This window comes from Budorcas taxicolor, chromosome 7 (genome assembly GCF_023091745.1).
Source record: "Budorcas taxicolor isolate Tak-1 chromosome 7, Takin1.1, whole genome shotgun sequence".
Lineage (NCBI taxonomy): Eukaryota > Metazoa > Chordata > Mammalia > Artiodactyla > Bovidae > Budorcas > Budorcas taxicolor.
Genome location: NC_068916.1, coordinates 87,668,397 through 87,690,692, shown reverse-complemented (window position 1 = coordinate 87,690,692; position 22,296 = coordinate 87,668,397). Strand labels below are relative to the sequence as shown.

Sequence of the window (22,296 nt, the reverse complement as noted above, 5' to 3'; positions counted from 1 at the left end):
GTGTATTCAGAATCAGTCTACCAGAATACCAGTTATTCTTGCCATTGCTTTAAGTGGTTCCATATTATGAAAAAATGTAGTTCTAATCCTGATCAAATTAATCTGCCTCTTACATCCATCTTCTCTTTACCTGTTATAATTGTCTAAGATTAATTCTCATTTCTTTACTTTTACTTGAAAGTTTTTAAATTTTTTTTTAAATTTTTTGCCTAATAAGACCAAGCAAATAATTTCAGAGAAACAAAAGTAGATGATAAGTAGAGTGAGAGTGGAATGATAGTAGGGACTCTGTGAATCTGCTCCTTGCTAGGAATCAGGCATCTTGTCAAACTATTAATCTCATCCTTCTTGAGTCATCCTTGTCTAATACGTGTATTTTAAAATACTTTCAGATTTGCATTACTACACATTTAGTGTTTCACTAACCGATGATTTTAATTGCGGGCTTGCCTTGATCTTGAAATTTAAGACCATTTATAAAATTACCTAGTATGTATTTCAGATAGCATTTTATTCATGCACAGATATAAGTGTGAAAATACATAAATGTTAACAGTTGTCAAACCTCATAAGTGTTTTCACATGTGAAAGTGCTTTCACATGCATGCTTGTATACATTGACACACAGTTAACGTGAGTTCTGAAGACGGAACTCTATCCTCAAAACTCCACTTCATTACCAAAATCATTACAATAAACATTGCAGAGCAACAGCAAAAAATTGAATTGGAATTTGTCATCAAACTTGAACTGCTCCTGTCCTTCATATGGTGGGAAAGGCAGTTGAACTGTATTAATCTAGGTGAAAATTTGACTTTTTAGATTTGTTTTCTTAGGAGTTTAAAAATCTATAAATTCCCGTGGTGGATTCATATCAATGTATGGCAAAACCATTACAGTATTGTAAAGTGAAATAAAGTAAAAATAAAAATTAAAAAAAAACTATAAAATTATCTTCTGTGGGCTTTGCTCAGGAATATACTCTGTGGTTTAAAGAAGAGTTAAAACTTCACACTCTAGAGATTTTCATATTCTGGGACAGATGCGTGCCTCAACCAGACTTCTTCATGGTCATGAGAAGAACACTGAGTTGAAAGTCAAAGGGCTTGCACTTGAGGCCTTGCCTTGCACAGTCTTACTGGATGACAAACTGGCTACTTCTCAGGTCTGAAGTTTTCTCATCTCAAAAAGGAGGACAGTGAATTTGAAAGTTTTGTACAATGTAATTCTTTAAAAAAGCAAAAATAGAGTAGAGTAGCAATTCCATCATTATGTTGCCCTTAACATCAATAGATTAAAGCTCTGAATCTCTCAAAAAGACATTCTGAGGCTCCTAGATCGAAACTAGAAATGCTTTGATTCTCTGAAAATCACATATAAGTCTATCATGATTCGGGACTGGCCTGCTCTACTACCTGAATCACAACAGTCTTCACCATTTGGCTTTCCCACACTGTAGTAATAACTGAGATGATGGAGAAAGCAGTCAAGTGGGATCCCTAAACTTGACAAAGTGTGTACCAGAAAAATACAGAGTACTTTTCAAAGTGCATTTTACTGAAGTAAGTGTGCCTGAGATCCTTGGTGAAGAAGAAGGGATCTCGGTGGGAAGCTGCATTTGTAGTAAGTTTCCCAAAGTAATTCTTACACACACGAAGTTTGAAGACCTCTGCATGTTGCAGGCTAAGAACCTGTGATGCATCAGGGACTTGAGAAATCTATTCTTAGAATAAATCTAACACAACGTTGAAAGTTAGGATAGTTTACTACTCCTGGGTAAAATTTTAAATCCTATTTATTTTAATTTAATGGAATACACTTAACTGAGAAAGTTTAATGAGGAGCATAATATGTTTCATGAAGGGTCATTAGTTTTATATTTCCCATTTGGACCATTACCCCTCTCCCTTAACCCTCTGAAAACAGTTTACTCACAAGAAAAAAAAAGATTGGCGAAGAGAGAGGAATAACACGATTCCCAGTATTCAGCCTGAAATACAAATTTCTGGGCCATACCAGAGTAGTGTTACAGGGTCATAGGAAATTGTGCAGCGCGTGGGTGTTGAAAGAGATTCCTTCTTTTAGCAAAAAAGCTCTTTGTAATTATCATGTCTTTGCTTGATAATTAGCACTACTGTTACAATGGCACAAAGACTTACAAAGACTTAATAGACTGGGATCAGGGTTTTTTTTATTATTATATTATAATGCAGCTTGAATATCTGTTTAGATACAATATATAAATATGCCAGATTTTGTAAATGTGTTAAGTTTTTAATCTACTGGGTAGGAAAAAAAAACAATTATTGTATTAAAACCACTTCCTTTGAAGAAAGTCCATCTTATTTAACTCTATGACAAGTATACTAGGTATTTACCCAAAATGGTAGCTTGTGAGGCTGTGGAAATTCAATGGAGGCTCTGATGGTATTCAGAAACTGCTTCCTTCATCCCCTTGCACCTGTCTAGCGCACTCTTGGTTCTCTTGGCTGCCTGCCGACTCCCACAGTTGATGCTGGGGAAGGAGACGTGGGGCTGAGCGCTTCAGGATGAACTGAAGATCTCAGGTCCCAGGGGACATGCTGTAAGCCTGTAGAGCCATTTCTTCACTCAGCAAGGATTTAGCAGGCACCGGCTTACGTTCAGCACCGCTCAAGGACTTCTGAACCAGGAGACAGGCATTCGTGTTAAGGATATGAAACAGACAAAAATTAGCTTGGGAACAGTCAGAGGGCAAAGGAGCAATAAGCTCATTAAAGTAATACAAACTGCTGAAAGGAAGGCTTCAGCTAAACAGTTCAACAAAACTTCAAACAGGTCGTTGGTCACCAGATCATTCTAGGTGATCCTTGGAGAGACAGAAGTCCCAGACAGGCTACCTCATATCCAGCGCATGTTTTCTAACCACAAAACCCACTTGGGAGCATCACTTAGCACCTGGCCAGGAGGGAACCCCTCACCTCTCAGTGACTCAGTAATTCTGTTTGAGCTGCTCATCTAGTCTGGGCTAGTGACTAAGTGACTCTGTGTGGCCATGGGATAAAACATAAGAACCCGTGCCGCTCCCTGGGAAATCAAAAAGATGGATGTAACCCCTGCAGAAAGGACCTCTGATTCACAGCTCTCTCAGGAGAAGATTACTGGCTTTTCTTTTTGAGGTGCAAGGATGAGAAGAAGAGAGTCTGTGTGTGGGTGAGAGAGGGAGCATGCAAGTGAGGTGGGCAAAAAGAAGGGGGAGAATGAGAGATGATATTTACATGAAATTTTATTTTCTGTTACCTGATTCCTGTTTTTGGATTTAAAGATAGTTCTAGCAAAATATCTCCTTGCACAGTAATAATTAAGGCCTGAATTGGATCTGCAAAGGCCTTAAAATAGCTAATACACTTTAGTATTCCACAGTGCTCCTGGAGGTTATCAATAAGTTAACTACCTTTACATAGTTGATAAAAATTAAGAACAATTTTTGTTGAAAAGCGAATTCAGCCAATAGTGGAATTGGACTTTACAAACTCTGTATTACAAAAATCAGGAGTAGATATAAAATATCAAAATATGTCTCTTTTTACATGAGCTTTCCTTGTATAACCCAATTATATAGGTTTCAATTTTATTCTTATAAAAATATAGATACATGAAAAATATATATGCTTTATAGGTGTATGTGACACATACTTTTTCTAAAAGAAAAAGAACATTCACTTATATGTTTGATCATTTGTTGAATTTTCATTCTTTCATGCATTCACTGAACAAAGATTGGCTGAATTCCTGCCATGTGCTATGTGCCGTGGAATGCATGGAGATATGAACGTAACCAAGGCCCCTCAAGGTCTCTTGGTCAAGATTGCTCACAAGGTCATGTGTGATCTAGCCTCTGTAATTCTCTTCTTCTCTAGCCTCACCTTTTGTTATTTCCCTCAGCCACCCCCTCACCCAGTTCCCATCCTATACTCAAGCCATCTAAAGATGCTTACATCCTTCAGCTTCTCCAAGCCCTGTTTGTTTTGTCTTCAACATTCCTTACTCAGCCTTTGCTTGGCTTTTATTTATCCTTCCTTCAGGTCAGGCCCCAGTTTATACTTTTGGAAATATCCTGGAGATGCTCTGTAACTTATGCTTATTGTTTTTCCTATATTATAATATAGGACTCTAATATGTTCTGTTTTCTCTATCAAAGCACTGTTGAAGCTATTGTCCAATTGCTTGTTCCACACTAGATTTTTTAACTTCTGGAAAGCAGGGCACATTTTGTCTTCTATCACATCTCCAGGGCTTAATGTGAGGTTGAGAGAGTGTTAGGCCATCAGCATAAAGCTGTAGAAAAAATAAACAGGGGAAGACAGTTATAATAGGATATAGCCATGGGATTGCCGTATAGCATAATGTTACTCGTTTAAAGTATAAAAATGTTTTTATAGTTCCAATGAAACAGTTCACTAAAATTTTATAAATTTCGTCAAAGCACTGTCAAAAACTACAGTGATCTAGATCCGTGCCATCTAATACAGTAGCCACTGGCCACGTGTGGCTAGTGACTGGCAAATGGGACAAGGGAAGATGTAGAATACAGTGATATCGAGAAAGTTCTGTGGGACAGCACTGGTCTAGGCTGAAATCTGAGAAAGGAGGCACTTAACTAATTGTGTTTTCAAATCGACACCAGGATTAATTGTTCAATGTGAAATTAGAACAGTGCATTTCAGAGGTGAAGAACTGTGTAGCCTTGAGATTTTAGAATCCAAAGCATAAATGTTCACTTTGAGAGACACCAGTCTGGAATTACACACTCATCGTAAAACTGAAAGCACATTTTGCCCCCACACCAGTAACCGCAGAGTCAATCAGTAAGCTTACCGTCTGGTTCGGAAGTTCTTTTGAGTTGTCCAGGCTGACAGGGAGCACTAGCCACGTGAACGAGGTAATGCGTGCTGTTTTTTTAAGTGTGAAGCTTGTGAACGGAAGGATGGTAGGTCTTCCTTGTTACTATTTTTAAACTTACTTGAAGCAGCATAGGCTAGTATTTAACTTTATAATTAGTAATTAATTTCTTCAGAAAAGCAGTTTTTTTCCAGAAACTTAGAGAAGTAATATTTTTGAGCTACATTAAAAATTCTTCTTAGATTACTGTGAATTATAATTAAAATAGTTCTTACTGCGAGTAGCTCAGTAATTCTGCCTTGTCCTCTGTTAAACTAAATATATAATTGCTTTTAGATAGATAGTATTGAAAATTGAAGGATTAGTATATTCCATAAAGATTTAAACCTTCAGTGTTGAGTATTCTAAGGAAAACAAGAAAAAAGTTATTTTGTTAAAAACAGTAAAAGAAAAGGTTTTGCATATTTTTCCTAAGTTGTAATGTTTGTTTTTGTTTATATATCTTTAAAAGACTTTTGTTTGTCTCTGTAAATCAAATTTATATTTGTTCCCCAAAGTCTAAAAGAAACAGGTCTAAAATGTATTCATATTTCTCATCAATCCACAATGAATTTCTATATATCAAATTTGAAAATCCATTCCTTTTTAAAAATAATGCACTTGCTTAATTTGCATATATTTTATAAACATGAAAAGCTGCTTCACATGTCATTTATTAAGAAAATCACTGTTGAACAAATAAAGTGCATGTTAGATTACTCAAGTTATATGCATAAGGAAATAACACATTACCTCTCATCTCTCTCGTTACACAGCTCTAATGGCTTAGTACTAACAGAGTCAACAGAAAATTATTTAATAATAGTAGGAGCAGAAAAGACAATAGGTTTCAAAATACAGCCTTTTGTCAGTAGTGAAACTGCTTTATAATTATTAACCATCACCATTTTATCATTATTATTTTACATGAATCACCTTGAATTGGAACAAACCAAAGTCTTCATGGTTTTTTTCCCTCAATATCTGAAAGTGAAAGGGGGAAACATATTTAGCCTGAATCATCATTATCAATATTTAATGACATTTACAGAGTTCATGACACCTACAACTTGGTGTTGGACTGCACATTTGAACCAACTGTTGCATTCTAGCCGTTGACAGTCCTCAGGTAAACGTAACATTATTTGGTTTTAAAACATATCAAATAAGATATCAAAGAGTAGAATATCCTTATTTCCTTAGGGTTGGTACTAAGTATATGGCTATGAAATACTAAAAAGTGAAGCTTTAGGAACAATTTCAGAGTCCTGCCTAGAATCAGAATAAAAGATGATGAGTCTTTAATCAAAGGATGTTTATTATTTCGACTGCTTCACTGCATTTTTAAGAACTATTATTATAAACCTACTTCCTTTCTCTGAAGGACATGATGATGTTTTATTTATAACTTCAACTGCCAGCTCAATGTATGGCATATTGTAGACATTTAATAAATATTATATATATGTACATATATATCAGGCTTTCCAGGTGGCTCAGTGGTAAAGAATCTGCCTGTCAGTACAGGAGATGCAGGAGACATGGGTTCAATCCCTAGGTCAGGAAGATCCCCTGGAGAAGGAAATGGCACATCACTCCAGTATTTTTGTCTGGAAAATTCCATTGACAGAGGAGCCTGGTGGGCTACAGTCCTCAGGGTCACAAAGAGTTGGCCACAACTGAGCGACTGAGCGTGTGTGCATGGATATATATATATGTATGCATATATTCAGATACATCTATACCTGTGTATATATACTTACGTATATATATAAAATATATATATATAAACAACTTACTGATGATCATTATGGTATAAATATTAAAAGTTACCAGATTTTCTTCATTGACGTCAGATATGTTCTAATAATAATAAAAGGTGAAACTCTTTCAAGAGAACCAGAGATGGATAAAGGCTGTTGCTTCCCTCATCACTCAGTTGGTAAAGAATCCGTCTGCAATGCAGGAGACCCCAGTTCAATTCCTGGGTTGGGAAGATCCACTGGAGAAGGGATAGGCTACCCACTCCGGTATTCTTGGGCTTCCCTTGTGCCTCAGCTGGTAAAGAATCTGCCTGCAATGTGGGAGACCTACGTTCGATCCCTGGGTTGGGACGATCCCCTGGAGAAGGGAACGGCTACCCACTGCAGTATTCTGGTCTGGAGAATTCCATGGACTGTGTAGTTTAGTCTCTGGGGTCACAAAGAGTCAGACACGACTGAGCAACTTTCACTTTCATCACTTTATATAAGGGGGAAAAAAAAAGGCATGTGGACAATGTAGAGATATTTCCTGTAGCCCTGGTGGAAAGTAAAAGACTTTCAGACCAATATATGTAGATTCCTGGGAAAAAGAGAAGCGATGGTGGTACTTCGGCCAGGATCTAACAAGAGAGATCAGAGGGTCTCAGACAAAATGCCTCCGGCCCAGTCTGAATCACTGAGGGGATCTTGTTTAAAGGCTGATTCTGATTCAGTGAGCACAGGGCAGGGCCCAAGAGTCTGTATTTCCAAGAAGCTCCCAGATGATGACTGATGCTGCTAGTCTGTGAACCAAACTGAGTACCAAGGCGCCAGAGCCTTTCCAAATATCTATTTTCTCCAGTGTGGAGTTTGAAAGTACATTTCTGAACATTTTTCGTACCATAAAAAAAATTTTTTTTAACTGATATATGGTTAAACTAACTCTTGGAAGCAAGCACGTTACACTTTTGGAAGCACAATATAAAAGGCCTGTTATTACACAGTGAAGTGAGCACTGCATCTCCTGGCCCCTCCCTGTGCATGCCCATCAGTTGCTAGTGGCTCCCAAGAGCAAGTGTCAAGGAAGATTCTGAGTTCAAGACCAGACTCGGCAGGCAAGTATGATGTCGGTGGTTAGCAGTGGGTACAGAGAGTGGTAGCAGCTATACATTCCTCATTACCCTCATGATCAAAATAATTCATAGGACATTCTGGAAAAAGACTCCAGACTCCATCATTAAAAGCACTGTAATTAGGCAAATGCTGCATATGGATGCAACAGATTGGGTGGGTAGATTATCTTATTGGGAATATATCTCATTTTACTAATAGCTGTTTGGCATGTTATCCAGTCACGTCTCAACGGCATTTAGTGTGTTCTGTGTTATCCCGAAGTTTAGCCACCTAATGGAAGTTTTCAATAAGGAAAAAAAAAAAAATCCCTGTCAATTATTTCTAAAGGTCATAGAGTTAATGACTAGCTGGGAGGTTAATTAGATTCTGAAAGCCTCTTCATATCAATTAAATCTCTTATCTTTATGTTTTAGTAAATAAACTCTAACTATTTAGAGCTACTGTTTTAGGATAAGAAACGCTGTAAACAGTAAATTCTAAAGTGGGTATTTGGTTTTTTCCCTCACATCTGATAAAATATTTTTACAAAAACCCTTATATACAAATGAAAAATAGTAACTCTTATTCAAGAATTTCTGAATTTAAAACTTTATTTTTTGATATACCACACAAATGCCTCTTTCAGTTCAGTTCAGTCGCTCAGTCGTGTCCAACTCTTTGCGACCCAATGAATTGCAGCACGCCAGGCCTCCCTGTCCATCACCATCTCCCAGAGTTCACTCAGACTCACGTCCATCGAGTCAGTGATGCCATCCAGCCATCTCATCCTCCGTCGTCCCCTTCTCCTCCTGCCCCCAATCCCTCCCAGCATCAGAGTCTTTTCCAATGAGTCAGCTCTTCACATGAGGTGGCCAAAGTACTGGAGTTTCAGCTTCAGCATCAGTCCTTGCAAAGAATACCCAGGACTGATCTTCAGAATGGACTGGTTGGATCTCCTTGCAGTCCAAGGGACTCTCAAGAGTCTTCTCCAACACCACAATTCAAAAGCATCAATTCTTCAGCGCTCAGCTTTCTTTATAGTCCAACTCTCACATCCATACATGACCACTGGAAAAACCATAGCCTTGATTAGACGGACCTTTGTGGGCAAAGTAATGTCTCTGCTTTTCAATATGCTATCTAGGTTGGTCATAACTTTCCTTCCAAGGAGTAAGCGTCTTTTAATGCCTGTACACATTTGTAAATAAGTAACATATTTAGTGCCTGTGGCCTGACACAGTCAGTCATTTCTGTCATGTGAATTCTCTTCGGATAATACAGCCAGGTTTCAGATGAAATGAAATGACTACAGGTGGCTATTAACATTTTAATTAATTGAAATTAATAAACTCAAAAGTTTAGTTCTTCAGTCTAACTGGCCACATTTCAAGTGCCCCATAGTGACATGTGACTAGTGGCTTCTGTTGGTCAAGATGGGTCCAGAAATGTTCGTCACCCCAGAAACCTTCTACTCAGCAGCCCTGGTGTAAGAATGAAACTGGCAAACCCAGCACTCTTGTTGATGAGGTAACTAGCATGATGGTTGATGGATAATAAAGGACCTGTGAGCTGGAGAGGTTGCACCGGCCATTCCATCTTTCATTCCCACGGCAGGCGTTGGTTGCTTCCCTACTGGATGTTAGGGTCTGTGCCAGGGTAGGGAGAATCAATCAGGAAAGCTGCATCATACTCCCAGGAATGGCATATTTGTTAAAGTAAGTGGGATTCTGTGGATCAAGATGAGAGGATGGAGGGAACACTGAAGTTGAAATTACCCTGAGGAAGAAAGAAAAACGGAGGAAGGGACAGGAAAGGACAGAAACAAACCAGGTCAACGCTAAGCTCTAAGCTTTTCCACCAGAAAGGGAATGTGCATGCATACCAGGCTCACGTTTCCTAATTAGGTATGCGGGGAATTTTGTCTTCTCCCCAGGCTTCCCGACTAGGTTCTCCTGAAAGGTGGTAGTTCTGAATTAATTTCACATGGGGAAAAAGAAAGCTGCAGAGCGATTTTCCTAAAGAATGTTGTTGGAAGCATTATCGTGAGAGTTCTCCTTTAAATTTTACTTGTAGGAAGGAACTTTTAAGGCCCCACAGATTTGGAGAGAGATTAGTTCTGGTTATGGCAACACCACACATTATTAGTGCTATAACCTGGGCTGACTTGTTCAACGTTCTAAGTTGGTCCACCCTGACCCATCCTGGCTCACAGGGCTGATGGGATGATCATGGCTGTAAAAGATGTCAGAGCCCACTGTTAAGTTAGGTGGTGGTTTAGAAGCTAAGTGGTCTCCGACTCTTTGTGACCCTGTGGAGTATAGCCCACCAGGCTCCTCTGTCCATGGGATTCTCCAGGCAAGAACACTGGAGTGGGTTACCATTTCCTTCTCCAGAGGATCTTCCTGACTCAGGGTTCGAACCCAGGTCTCCTGCATTGCAGGCAGGTTGTTTACCCACTTAGCTACGAGGAAAGCCCTTAAGTTAGGTAAGATGTTTTTATTTTCAACATCAAGGGAAAAGTTCAGAAAATTTAAGCTGTTTTACCAAAGGACAGAGAAGCAGCAGTTTTTTATATTGAGAATAATTATATAGCATTGTCTATTAATAGTTGTGTGTGCTTAGTCGCTCAGTTTTGACCCCTTAAACATGTAGCCCACCAGACTCCTCTCTCCATGGGTTTCCCAGGCAAGGATATTGGAGTGGATTGCCATTTCCTTATCCAGGGGATTTTCCCGACCCAGGGATCAAAATTGCGTCTCCTGCATCGCAGGCAGATTCTTGACCCACTGAGCCATCGGGGAATGCCCTAATAAATATCACATTCTTACATAAATAATGATAGCACTTATATAAATTAAAAATGAAAGTGAAGTCGCTCAGTTGTGTCCGACTCTTTGCGATCCCATGGACTGTAGTCTACCAGGCTTCTCTGCCCAGGGGATTTTCCAGGCAAGAGTACTGGAGTGGGTTGCCACTAATAAAGGCTAGTGAATTGATGTTTTTTCCACAAGCATTTGTGGAGTGTTCCCTACGTGCGAGGCATTGTGCTGAGTGCATAGCAAACGTGACTGTGACCATGAGGAGTCCACGGTCCTCCGGGTCGGTATGCCGTTGTGGACACAGCATGCACAGTATTTGTTCCCTCATTCAGCAGATACACATGAACATGGAGATCAGGTGCTAAAGTTCGTGCTAGTTACTGGTGATGCGCCGGTGACTATCCTGTCCACCAGTCTAAACCTTGAAAAGACTTAGGGCACAGCAGGCTAACTGAAGGAAAAGAAAGTAATTTCAGTTGTGAGCCCATGAAAACATCCATCTCATGGTGGGTTAGAGGGGAAAACACAACTTTGAAAGATAAGTAGAGTAAGTTGATAGGCTGAGCCAGTCTGCAAGTCATTTTTCCCCCAGGTAAAGTAAAAGCAAGACTAATACAGGTCATGATTTAGAGATATACAAATGCGTACACACACACACATCTATGTGTATATGAAGCAGGCTTTAATTTTGTTTCCCATTGGCACCGGAATTTTGTTTTTAGTATGTCGTTTCTCTGTAAACATGTGGTTATGATTTTTAGGGAAATTCTATAGAATACAAATGTTTGAAAAATGCAGTGAATATAATTACCTTTAAGTTTGACACAAGGGTCTCTGGTGTTGAGAATGGAAACTTTCATGTTGTATCGGACATCCGCATCTTAACTGTACAGATGAGGATCCCTCTACCCCCTCCCTAATTTCTAAAACACCCTCCATCTGGCTGAGAGGCTGGAAAATTGTTACATGCCTGTGTAACATTCGTATAACCTAATAGTTCTCCAACCTTTCCCGCAGTTCAATCATTGGAGAATGTTCTTTGTTTTTGTAGTCCGCTGTTTCACATAGTAACAGCTTGTTGTATTTTGGTCTGTTTGCCAGAGGGAAGGTTTATTTTTAAAACCCTGAACTCTGAATTTTTCTTTATTTTTCCAAGATTGAAAGCAGCTGAAATGCCTGGAGTTACAGGTTGAAGGCTGCTTTACAATATGTGAAGAGAAGCTTCTTTCCCTCCTCCCTTTGTGTGTGTGTGTGTGTGTGTGTGTGTGTGTGTGTGTGTGTGTTTAAATTTTTTCCGAACAAATGTCTTCTAACTGGTAGTTGTCTAAAAATAGAAAACTGCCTAACTAAAAATAGCCTGGCTGTAGTTCGTGCCAAGGAAAATGGAGAGGAATAGGCGTGGAATAGAAGGCTGAGTAATCCAGTTCTATTCATTCAGAGAAACCTTTGAGAATGCAGCGATGATAAAGTACCCTCCAAAAACCGCAGGCCTGAGTCTCCCTTCAGACTTCTAGGTGCCAATAAACATTTTAGCCCCAGGACACATTTTTTTTCTCATAGGTTGTAAACATTTTCTAAAAGACAAGGCTTTGTTTCACAGAAATCTGACCAACTGCCATAACTAACTTTCCTAAGGTCTTAAAAATCCATAATTATAACATGTATTTCAAAAACGCATCTTAAATGAAAGTATTGTAAAATAATGTATATCGTGTAATAATCAGGAGGAAACTGTTATAATAAAAACCGCTTACTGCTTGCAATTAAACTCGAAACTTTAAAGAGTTTCGCAGAAAGAAAATTATTCCTGTGACTCATTGTAGCTAAAAAGAGCGGCTGACTTATTTTAGTTTAGCTCCCTTGGACGTAGAATTCTCTTGTTACGTATGTAACCGCTTGATATACCAGTATTTAGTCTCTTTTCTTACAACTATACTTTGCATCCAAGTGTATTTTCACTTTTAATTTTATAAAGGGAGTAGAAACTACTTTGAGAAGGAACATTTTGAAGGTAGGATGGCTTTCAGTTTAGAGAAACGGAATTCTGAGTAAGCCTTAAAAAAAAAATACATACACCAGTTTTGCAATTGTAACGCTTTTTCTCTCTCTCTTTTTGTTTTGCTTAAGTAATCTGAATAACCAGGTCAAACATAGCAACAGGGTGTGGAAATGTCAGCACAGTTCATGGGGTTATACGGGTCTGAGCATTGTTATGCCCAGTTCCTGTAGTGCTGCTGGTGATAAGACTCTTGAGACAAAGGACGATAATTGATGGAAAGAGACTTAAATCATTGCTAGAAGAATCAAGGTCCTTGTATCTATGTACATCAACTCCTCTGGTCTCCTTCCGTCTTGTAAAGCATTTTGTCGTCTTGCCTGGTGGCCCCCTACTGCTCTTTGTAATGGATGCAGACCACAAGTGATTCCTTCATGCCTCATACAGGGTGTAATTGTGTCTGTGTGGTGTATTAGTAATTACCAAGCTGAATTCCCATATTGTATCTTTAGTGCAGGCATGGAAAAATAGGACATACAACCCTGCATAGCCATTTTCAACCTAGATAGTGAGCCACTTAGAGCTGCATTCCAGGGACAAAGCCTTTTATATGCACACTTTTTGAACAAAATTTTCATTGTTGAGTCATTTGTGCTATGCAGGATACATTCCGTTTTAGAAATAATTAACCTCTAATAATATATGTACTTCTGACTTTTCAGCAAAACCTTTGTAATATGGAAAATATTGCTATTTTAATTGCTAAAAAATCATTTTAATATTGCTCAATAATAGTGATATGAGCTATAATAGCCATGCTAGCATATTGTATGAGAAGAACAGTGCATGAATTACTACATATAACAGATTGTATGACATTCATAAATATTAAATAATATAATTGTTTTATTAGCATTTTTACTTTAAATAATGTTGTATTCATATATAATTTATCCATCTTGGCTGAAGCATTGTTAAACTTCAGAAAAAGCTAACAATGAATTTTTGTTACAGTAAGCAGATATAAATTAATAATTAATCTCTGCTATAAAATTTACATCCATTCTTTATGTATTACGTAGCCAATATTGATTTGACTACCTTCTACTGGTTAGAGATTTGAAATGTCTACAGCATTATTTATAATAGAAGGCCAAATAACACAAGCAGAATGGTTTAAACACGAGGTGTGTTTATTCTGTGCATCAAATGCTTATAATGAGAGCTGAAAGCTATTAAATGTAGCAAAGAAGTTAATATGGCCATTTTATTAGTGATAAGCAATGACATTAGATTTATGTTGTTATCAAATATGTGCAAGGTTTTAATTCCATTTTACCTCCAACTTTACAAGCGGGCTTCCAATATGTGTATTTTAGATGTTTACTTCCACTTTCATCTGTAGATATTTTTATTCTAGCAGTAATTATTGAATTTCTAGAATATATAGACCTTTATAGTGATGCCAGGAGAGATACAAGTTGGGAAGCTTCCATCTGTGACCTCACAAAACTTACAGTCTAGCTAAGGTAGAAAATACATATGTGAATCAACAGGACAAAATGGCCTAACAGGCATTATGAGATATTGGCGGAGGCAGCATAACAGTGTTTGGGAGCCCCAGTTCCCAAAGTGGAGCTGAACTACCCATTTGTGTCCCTCCCTACTGCTTACCAGTTGTATGTCCCTGGACAAATCACTTCAGTGTTCTTCCTCTTTATTTTTCCCCTTTCTAAATGGGGTTTAATAATAGTACCTAGTATATAGCTATTATGACAGTTAAATGATGGAATATTTTTTAAATGCATAGAACAGGGTCTGGCACATAGTAAGGTTTATGATGATGATACCTTGTAATCAAGTAACAACTATAGAAAGAATATTTTAAAAGCTAGAAATGGTAGTCATGATTGGTGATGTCTTTTTAGCTCAAACAATTGAAATGCAGAGAGATGGTTGTGAATTGATGAAGCGGATGGAGACGAACCTTTCAAAAGGTTATGCAAAGATTCACAAGAAGAAAGGAGCAAGGGCCTGAAAAATACTAGTTTAAGAATTAGTTTTAAGAATTGAAAGTTCACAGAGAGAAGGAGCAGTAGGAAAAATGGCAAGGGCAATGAGGAAGAGGAGGAAACAGATAAGAGCTCTAAATGTTTGGTGCAGAATCAGGTATAATACAGAAGGTATAAGAACAATACTGTATGGTCTCAAGCAGAAGAATAACAAAATGACAACCAGATAGAAGTAATATAATTGTAAAATGTAGATGTGCCAAAACATTTTAATTTTTACAAGCAACATGTATATGTGTACATCCTATAAAGCCTAAAACCTTTCATTATACTTATATATTTTAAGCCATTTATGCCATCCTGTGAACAGCTATGATTATAACATAAAAAGTTGTTTTTGAAATATGCATGTAATTTCAGTTTGCACTGATAATATGCACATGCATTTATTTCTCTGACTAAAGACGAAATGTCAGATGTAATATCTTAAAGAAACAAAGTATAAAGACCTCAGCAAGCATATTTAAACTATATAAGCTTCTCTAGATTAAATTGAAGAAATCAAAATCTGTAAATTTTGATGTTCTTAATGAAGTATGTGGACTTGCCCAATGACTCAGATGGTAAAGAATCTCCCTACAGTACAGGAGACCCAGGTTCAATCCCTGGGTCAGGAAGATCCCCTGGAGAAGGGAATGGCCACCCACTCCAGTACTCTTGCCTGGAGAATTCCGTGGACAGAGGAGCCTGGCGGGCTACAGTCCAGGGAGTCACAAAGAGCTGGACACCACAGGACGACTAACAAACACGCACAATGCAGTGTGTGCACTTTGAATGACCACGTGAACAGGCCAGGATTCTGGATACAATACTGCCAAGTGCAAAAACTTTATCCTTAGACTTGCACGCCTATAATCTAAAAGCTCAGCCATTTTTTTTGGATATTAATTGAAGTATAATTGACTTACAATGTCATGCTAATTTATGATGTATGGTATATGAGACATATAGACATTACTTATATATGTATATAATATATATATAGATTCTTTTCCATTATGGTTTGTTAGGCCGCAGATGGTATGGGGGAAGGGGCAGAAGCAAGTTCTAGAGAGTCAGACAAATCTGGTTTCTTCCACTTTCATTAACTCCATGCTCTTGGGCAAGTGTCTTAATCTCTGCTGATACTTAGCTTCATAAGCGGTAAAATTGGGATGGTAAGTCTCGCTTTTGGTCTTTTTGTGCACATTAGCTTGTACAAAGTACATATATAGCCATTAGCACATGTTGGGCACATGACGCCTCTAAACATGTTATTTCCTTTCCTTCTGCTCCTTCCTCCTGTATGTGTAAACATAGACAATGTTTTCTAACTTTCTTCTCTCTCTCTCTCTTGCTCACACACATACACACACACACACATTCACACCTTGGACATTGAAATCTTCAGTATATCTTGTGATTACGTTCAAACAAAATGTCGTATTTATAAATTGGTACATATAATACATGCATAAGTATTTTCTTGGGTCATGAAGTCATGAAATTCTTCAGAGATAAAATATTTACCATACAGATTTTAAACTAAGGAAAAGGTAGAGAGAGGTTAAAAACTAGGAATCACAAATAACTCTATTAATGAAGGTCAAAACAGAAATTTTAAAACTAGGTTGAACCCTGTCCCATGGAGGAGCTGACCCCAGGTTTGTTGGTGAGCTCTGGCAAATAGAGTTAGGATAGAATTTGTCCCCTGGTGTTCCTTTTGCGGGCTTCCGTGGTGGCTGCCTTGGTGAAGAATCCACCTGCAGTGCAGGAGAGCCCGGTTTGATCCTGGGTTGGGAAGATCCCCTGGAGAAGGGAATGCTTACCCACTCCAGTATTTTGCCTGGAGAATTCCATGGACAAAGAAGATTGGCAGGCTGTGTAGTCCACGGAGGTCAAACTACCATGTATCCAGGGAAGAACACAGTGAAAAGAGAGAGGGTGGGGGAGGGAGGGAGAGTGGGAGAGAGCTTGATTAAGATTTTAAGGTAAGGAAAGTAATTAGCAAATCTAAGACAAGAAATTCCATACACTGCTGGTTTCTTTTCTGACGCAAAAACAAATAATTGATTTCATTAAAATACTAGCCAGCCAACAGTGTTTAATGTGATAGTACTGTTAACAATAAAATATATCTTTCTTACATCGCTTCTAGCTTTGTATCTTTGCCCTGACTCCCTCAGTATTTTGATGGCAGTAATGATACATGCTCTTGGAAGTGAGCCAAGCACGCTAACACATTACACATTTGGCTTAGTTCCAAGTGAACAGGTGTTTTAAATATTCCAGTCACATACCCACAATGTATATCGCTACTGGGGAAAGGATATTCGCTTCTGAACCACTGATGTTCCTTTGACACTCCTCTGAACCACACCTACTTTGCGCTCTGAAGACCTAGCAAAGATGAATTGTGATTTAAGGATAGACAACCATCAGAGCCCTAATATTTCCTATAGGAGGTGCAACAAATTTTATAGTTCTGGACTCTACACCTGACATCTAGTTACTGAGATCAAAGCACTTGCTGATCAATATTAGAAAAAAAGGAGAAATATTTCATTGCTTTCCATGATTGAGTTCCTACAAATATGGGAGATCTTATATTAGAGAAAAAATTAGTAAATTATATGACAGCAAACTATTTGCTATATTATGATTAGGGAAAGAAATTGGTTTTCCACTAGACACCATCATTCAGTTTGCAAATGTCCTCAAATAAAACAACCAAAAAAATTGTGGAACCTAAATTCTGAAAGTAAAGTATTTCCTTCTGGGGGCAAAAAGATGAAAACAGCTATGCAGAAATACATCTATCCAGAAGTAATTCTGAAGATGCTTTCAAAATCCTTAGCTTCATGGTATAGTATGCATGTGCACGTGCGTGTGCACACACACACACACACACACACGCACACTGATACATACACATGTACACTCAGTTCACGTGAAACTGACAATTTTTCCAGCAGGTAAACTTGGTTATATAACTTGCATCTTCTTGTGTCCTGTTTGCTGTGTCTGATCAACAGAATTTTCACTGATTTCTATCTGTCCCTCTGGCTGCAACAATAAAGTAGTATAAAAGGTTGAAGTGGGAGGGGGTTCTCACTTCTCCCAGCCACTCGCTTTGACTTCACACCCCATCTCGGTATAGACTGGAGTCCTCTGACCAGTGGTCAGTTGTGCACATGACCTCATGGAAACAGACGTGGACTCTGTTTTGCTTGCTCTTTTAATGATACTGTTTCCCCTCATCTTTTACAGTGGACTTTAAAAAGAAGTGGGAGTCTATTCAGAATGATGGTGATGGCTGTTCGAGGCATTTTTAAATGATTAGGTGGTTACTGTGTGGTTAATATTATTTATTCAACAGAAAATTGACTTTAAGCCCGTGTAAAAAGCCAAGTATCATAATTGTAAACTTCTTTTAAATGTTATACAACTTTGTTTAATTTCACTTTTCAAAAAGTCCAGTTTCCCATCCGAGAGACGTGTGTGGGTTGGCCGGGCTGGGGAACCCTCCAGAGAAAACAGGGCAGCTAAGCCACTGCGGAAGCAGTGTCGGTGACTGTGGGTGGCATTTCTCTGCTGAGTCAGGTCCGTGCCAGCCTTTCCCCAGGCTTTTACTAACACTGCGGATTTTCTGACAAGATGCAAAACCCAAGTCTTGTGGTTCTTGAAACTGTCCTGTAGTTTTCCCCTTTTCCTTGGGACTTTGGGAAATTTTCACTTAAGAAGATCTCACTTCTTGCTCTGTCTTCCTAACTGCTGGGAAAAAAATGGGAAGTTTTACCGTCATTCCTTTTACTTTTCCTCCCATCTGGCCTGTAAAGCGACAGTGTTATCAGTATCGTTTTGAAAACAAAGGCAAGGAAAGAGCTTATGTACCCATTTTAAAAGAAGAAGTTTTCATAACGCATGAAAGATTTCCCCTTGATCCTATAGCTTTGCCCAGAGAAAAACAATAGTTGTCTCCATAAAGAGCATACATTTCTTTTCTTTTCCCTACCCTCCTCTCCTGAAACACAGCAAAAATGTCATCTTGTAGTTACCAGACTTGGCATCACTTATCTACTCAAGCAAATTAAAGTGAAGAGCTGAGCGGTTAGATTGTGAATCTAAGTAATATAATATAGGCACCAAAAATTATAAAGCAACCTTTTTTCCTTAAGAACAGAGACATAAATTTCTTGCAAAATATTGTTTGAATAATTGCAGCAAACCTACACTTTATTTTACCCAGGTAGATACAGTCAAAATGTTATTGCAAAGGACTTCCTTCCTCATCTTAAAAGTGTATAGAGGTCAAAAAAATTAAACCACCTTTCTTTCCTTAGGTTTTCAATAATCTCTCCTTAATTTTAACTGTGTAGCTGCATCCAAAATAAAATATTGATATTATTGAGAGCTTCCCCTCTCTTTAGTGGATAGTACAACAGAACAACAGGGAAAGCATTTTAGTTATCATTCATAAGAAAATGAATTCTATTGCAAATATATCCCTTTATGGAAAAATGAGATTTGTCACGCACTTAATTTCACCTGAGAGTAAGTGTTCAAGAAAAACATAGGCAGACATCCCTGGTGGTCCACTAGTTAAGAATCTGCCCGCCAGTGCAGGGGACACAGGTTCAATCCCTGGCCCGTGAAGACTCCACGTGCTGCTGGGCAACTGAGCCTGTGGGCCAAAGTTCCTGAGCCCACGTACTTCAACTCCTGCAGCCTGTGTCTAGAGCCTGTGTTTCACTACAAGAGAAGCCACTGCAATGAGAAACCCAAGTACCACAGTTAGAGAGAAGCCCCCCACTCATGGCAACTAGAGAAAACCCACATGCACCAAAGAAGACAGCCCAGCCAGAAAGAAAAAGAATAAAAAAAGAAAACATAGGCATAATTTAGGTAGCCTTTATCAAGGGGACAGGTTTGCAGAAGCAGCATCCTGAGATAGCTGCTGCTAAGTCGCTCAGTCGTGTCCAACTCTATGCGACTCCATAGACGGCAGCCCACCAGGGTCGCCCATCCCTGGGATTCTCCAGGCAAGAACACTGGAGTGGGTTGCCATTTCCTTCTCCAGTGCATGAAAGTGAAAAGTGAAAGTGAAGTCGCTCAGTTGTATCCGACTCTTAGCGACCCCATGGACTGCAGCCTACCAGGCTCCTCCATCCATGGGATTTTCCAGGCAAGAGTACTGGAGTGGGGTGCCACTAAGAAAGCTAATTCTGGAGCTTATGCCTGACTGAGCTGGTTAACTTGGTTCTGCCACTAACTCGCTTGGTGGACTTCGGCAAGTTCTTGGACCACCTGGCCCTTATCTTTTCTTCATCTGTAGAATGACAGTCGTGGAAGAGTGGCTGTGAGGATTAAAAAACAGATCCATGCCAAGCTACAGGCTCAGTCCCTGGCACACAGTATATGCTCAATAAATGGTAGGTTTTATTGGTGAGAACAGATTCAACTAAGGGGAAGGTTAATATTTTGATAGTGTGGGAAGACTGGTTTAATTTCCTCTTCATGCCATAGAAGGGGAAATGTTGTTTTTATAATTACCTAATGAATAATATGGAAGAAACTATTGCACAAATGAAAAATCGGAGTTCACCACTCAACCAACAGAATCACTGAGAAATCATCAGTTACAGAAGTTGAAACACCAAACATAAAAATCAGGTTACAGTACATTTCCAGTGATAATGGCTGAAATTATTAAAACCATCCTGGCTGCAAAAGCAGGCATTTCCCCCCACGGGGGCCTGGAGCCCAAGGCCACACAGACTGGCCAGAGAAGGCCATCTGGGGTCAGAGGACGGAGCCGTCTGCAGGGCTGGCAGCTGCCAGGTGGCTTCTCCAAATTAGACAACAGGTGCTGAGCCACTGCCAGGGTTGGGTATCAGGATGAGTCAAAGTGCTGATGGCCCATGATGGAGCTTTATGTTAGATCACGAAGTGCTGAGCCCACACACCGGGAGAGGCCAGCTCACATACCAAGGGATCACTTGATGTGCTCACTTGATTATTTTTTCCCTCTCTCTTTCACAACACCTTCAGCTTGTGTCTTCCACTTATTTTCATGCCCTTCCCTCCCTCTTCTCCCAGTATGTATCAATATTTTCTGTCACCTATTCATACTCGCTCATTCTTGTCATTACTTCCATTAAATACTTAACTCTCCGTGCCTTTCTGGTTTTCATTTCTCAATACTGTCTCTCCAGCTTTTGTAGCATCGTGTGAAATCCACGGTAACTGAATACAAAACCTAAGACTGTTACTTACCTGTGTCATATATGACATCATGGGAAATGTGATTTTTATGAACTACAGGTCGGTCCAAGGTTATGGGGACACAGGTTCATATGTAGATAATATTCGTAGCATAATAAAAGTGAGTTGAAATGAGTTTGATTTTCATTAATTTGGCCACATAAATTTACAGCAAGTTTAATTTGCACATAAAATGATAAGGTGGCATCCTATGTAGGCTTTTATCAGCCCTTGATAATAATGCTAGACTTTCTAAAACATTTCTCATGAATTATATTTTATTTGTAAATGTTCAATCCAGAAGAAAAGATCCCAGTTTGCCACAATGAATTGTGTATTAGGTATTTTCAGAATCCATTTGTAGATGCCCTATGGCCTATTTATTTCTAATCATTACCTTCAATTCATAATAGTCTACACTAATGAGAAGGACCCTTCATGTCAAAACCGTTGAATAGCAGGAACTACAGTATGAGTCCAGGAGATAGCAACCCCCAGTAACAAATGAGCCAGGAAACTAGAGGGCACGTCCCTGCAGAAAGTTGGACAAAGGGTCCAATCTCTGAAATGCTACTGGCATTTTTGATGTCTGTTCTGTAGATACTCTGATTATTTTGCTGGCACCACCTGGAAATAATTATATTGTTAGGAAAGCAAAATTTCTAGGTGCCAGGTACTCTGCTTGGTCCTAGGGATTCCCAGAAAACAGACACAGTCCTGCCCTCCCAGAATCTAGTCTTGTGTGGACGCTGAGGTGGGCTTGCAGTGGCCTGGCAGAAAGAACCATGATGGGGCTACCAGGTGGGCGAGTTAAAGAGACTAGAATGGTGTCAGAGGGTTTGCCAGCAGCTCAGCGGTAAAGAATCTGCCTGCAGTGTAGGAGACACAGGAGACATGAGTTCGATCCCTGGATCTGAAAGATCCCTTGGAGGAGCGAATGGCAGCCCACTCCAGTATTCTTGCCTGGAGAACCCAATGGACAGAGGAGCATGGTGGGCTACAGTCCAGAGGGTCACAAAGAGTCAGACTGAGCACACCGAATGGAATTCGTGTAGCAACTGCCTGAGGATTTTGAAGTGCTTTTATTTTTAAGCACTTTTCATCTACCTGAAGCTCCTTAATTACTGAGAATAACAATTTTACCAAACTTTCTTCCATCAGACACCTACCCAGGGTAATTGAATGTAAAATCCACCACTTATCACCAATCCACGTATTCGGTTTGTGGTAATGACATAACAGCTGTAGAAGATGAATAGATTAGACGCTTCCCTTCCCCACAAGTACTTTTTAATGTGGTGAGAGAGATAAGAGGTATAAACCAAAATAAACTCGTGCGGAAAAGAAAGGAAGGGGCTTGGAAAGTGTGCTGCTGTGCACTGGGAGGTTTG

General features: G+C 39.1%; 1 protein-coding gene across 4 annotated transcripts in view; it reads left to right on the top strand.

The window, feature by feature from the left end:
- MEF2C (myocyte enhancer factor 2C) overlaps nt 1-22,296 on the top strand; it is a 177,412-nt gene that overhangs the window by 97,482 nt on the left and 57,634 nt on the right. The window lies entirely within an intron of this gene.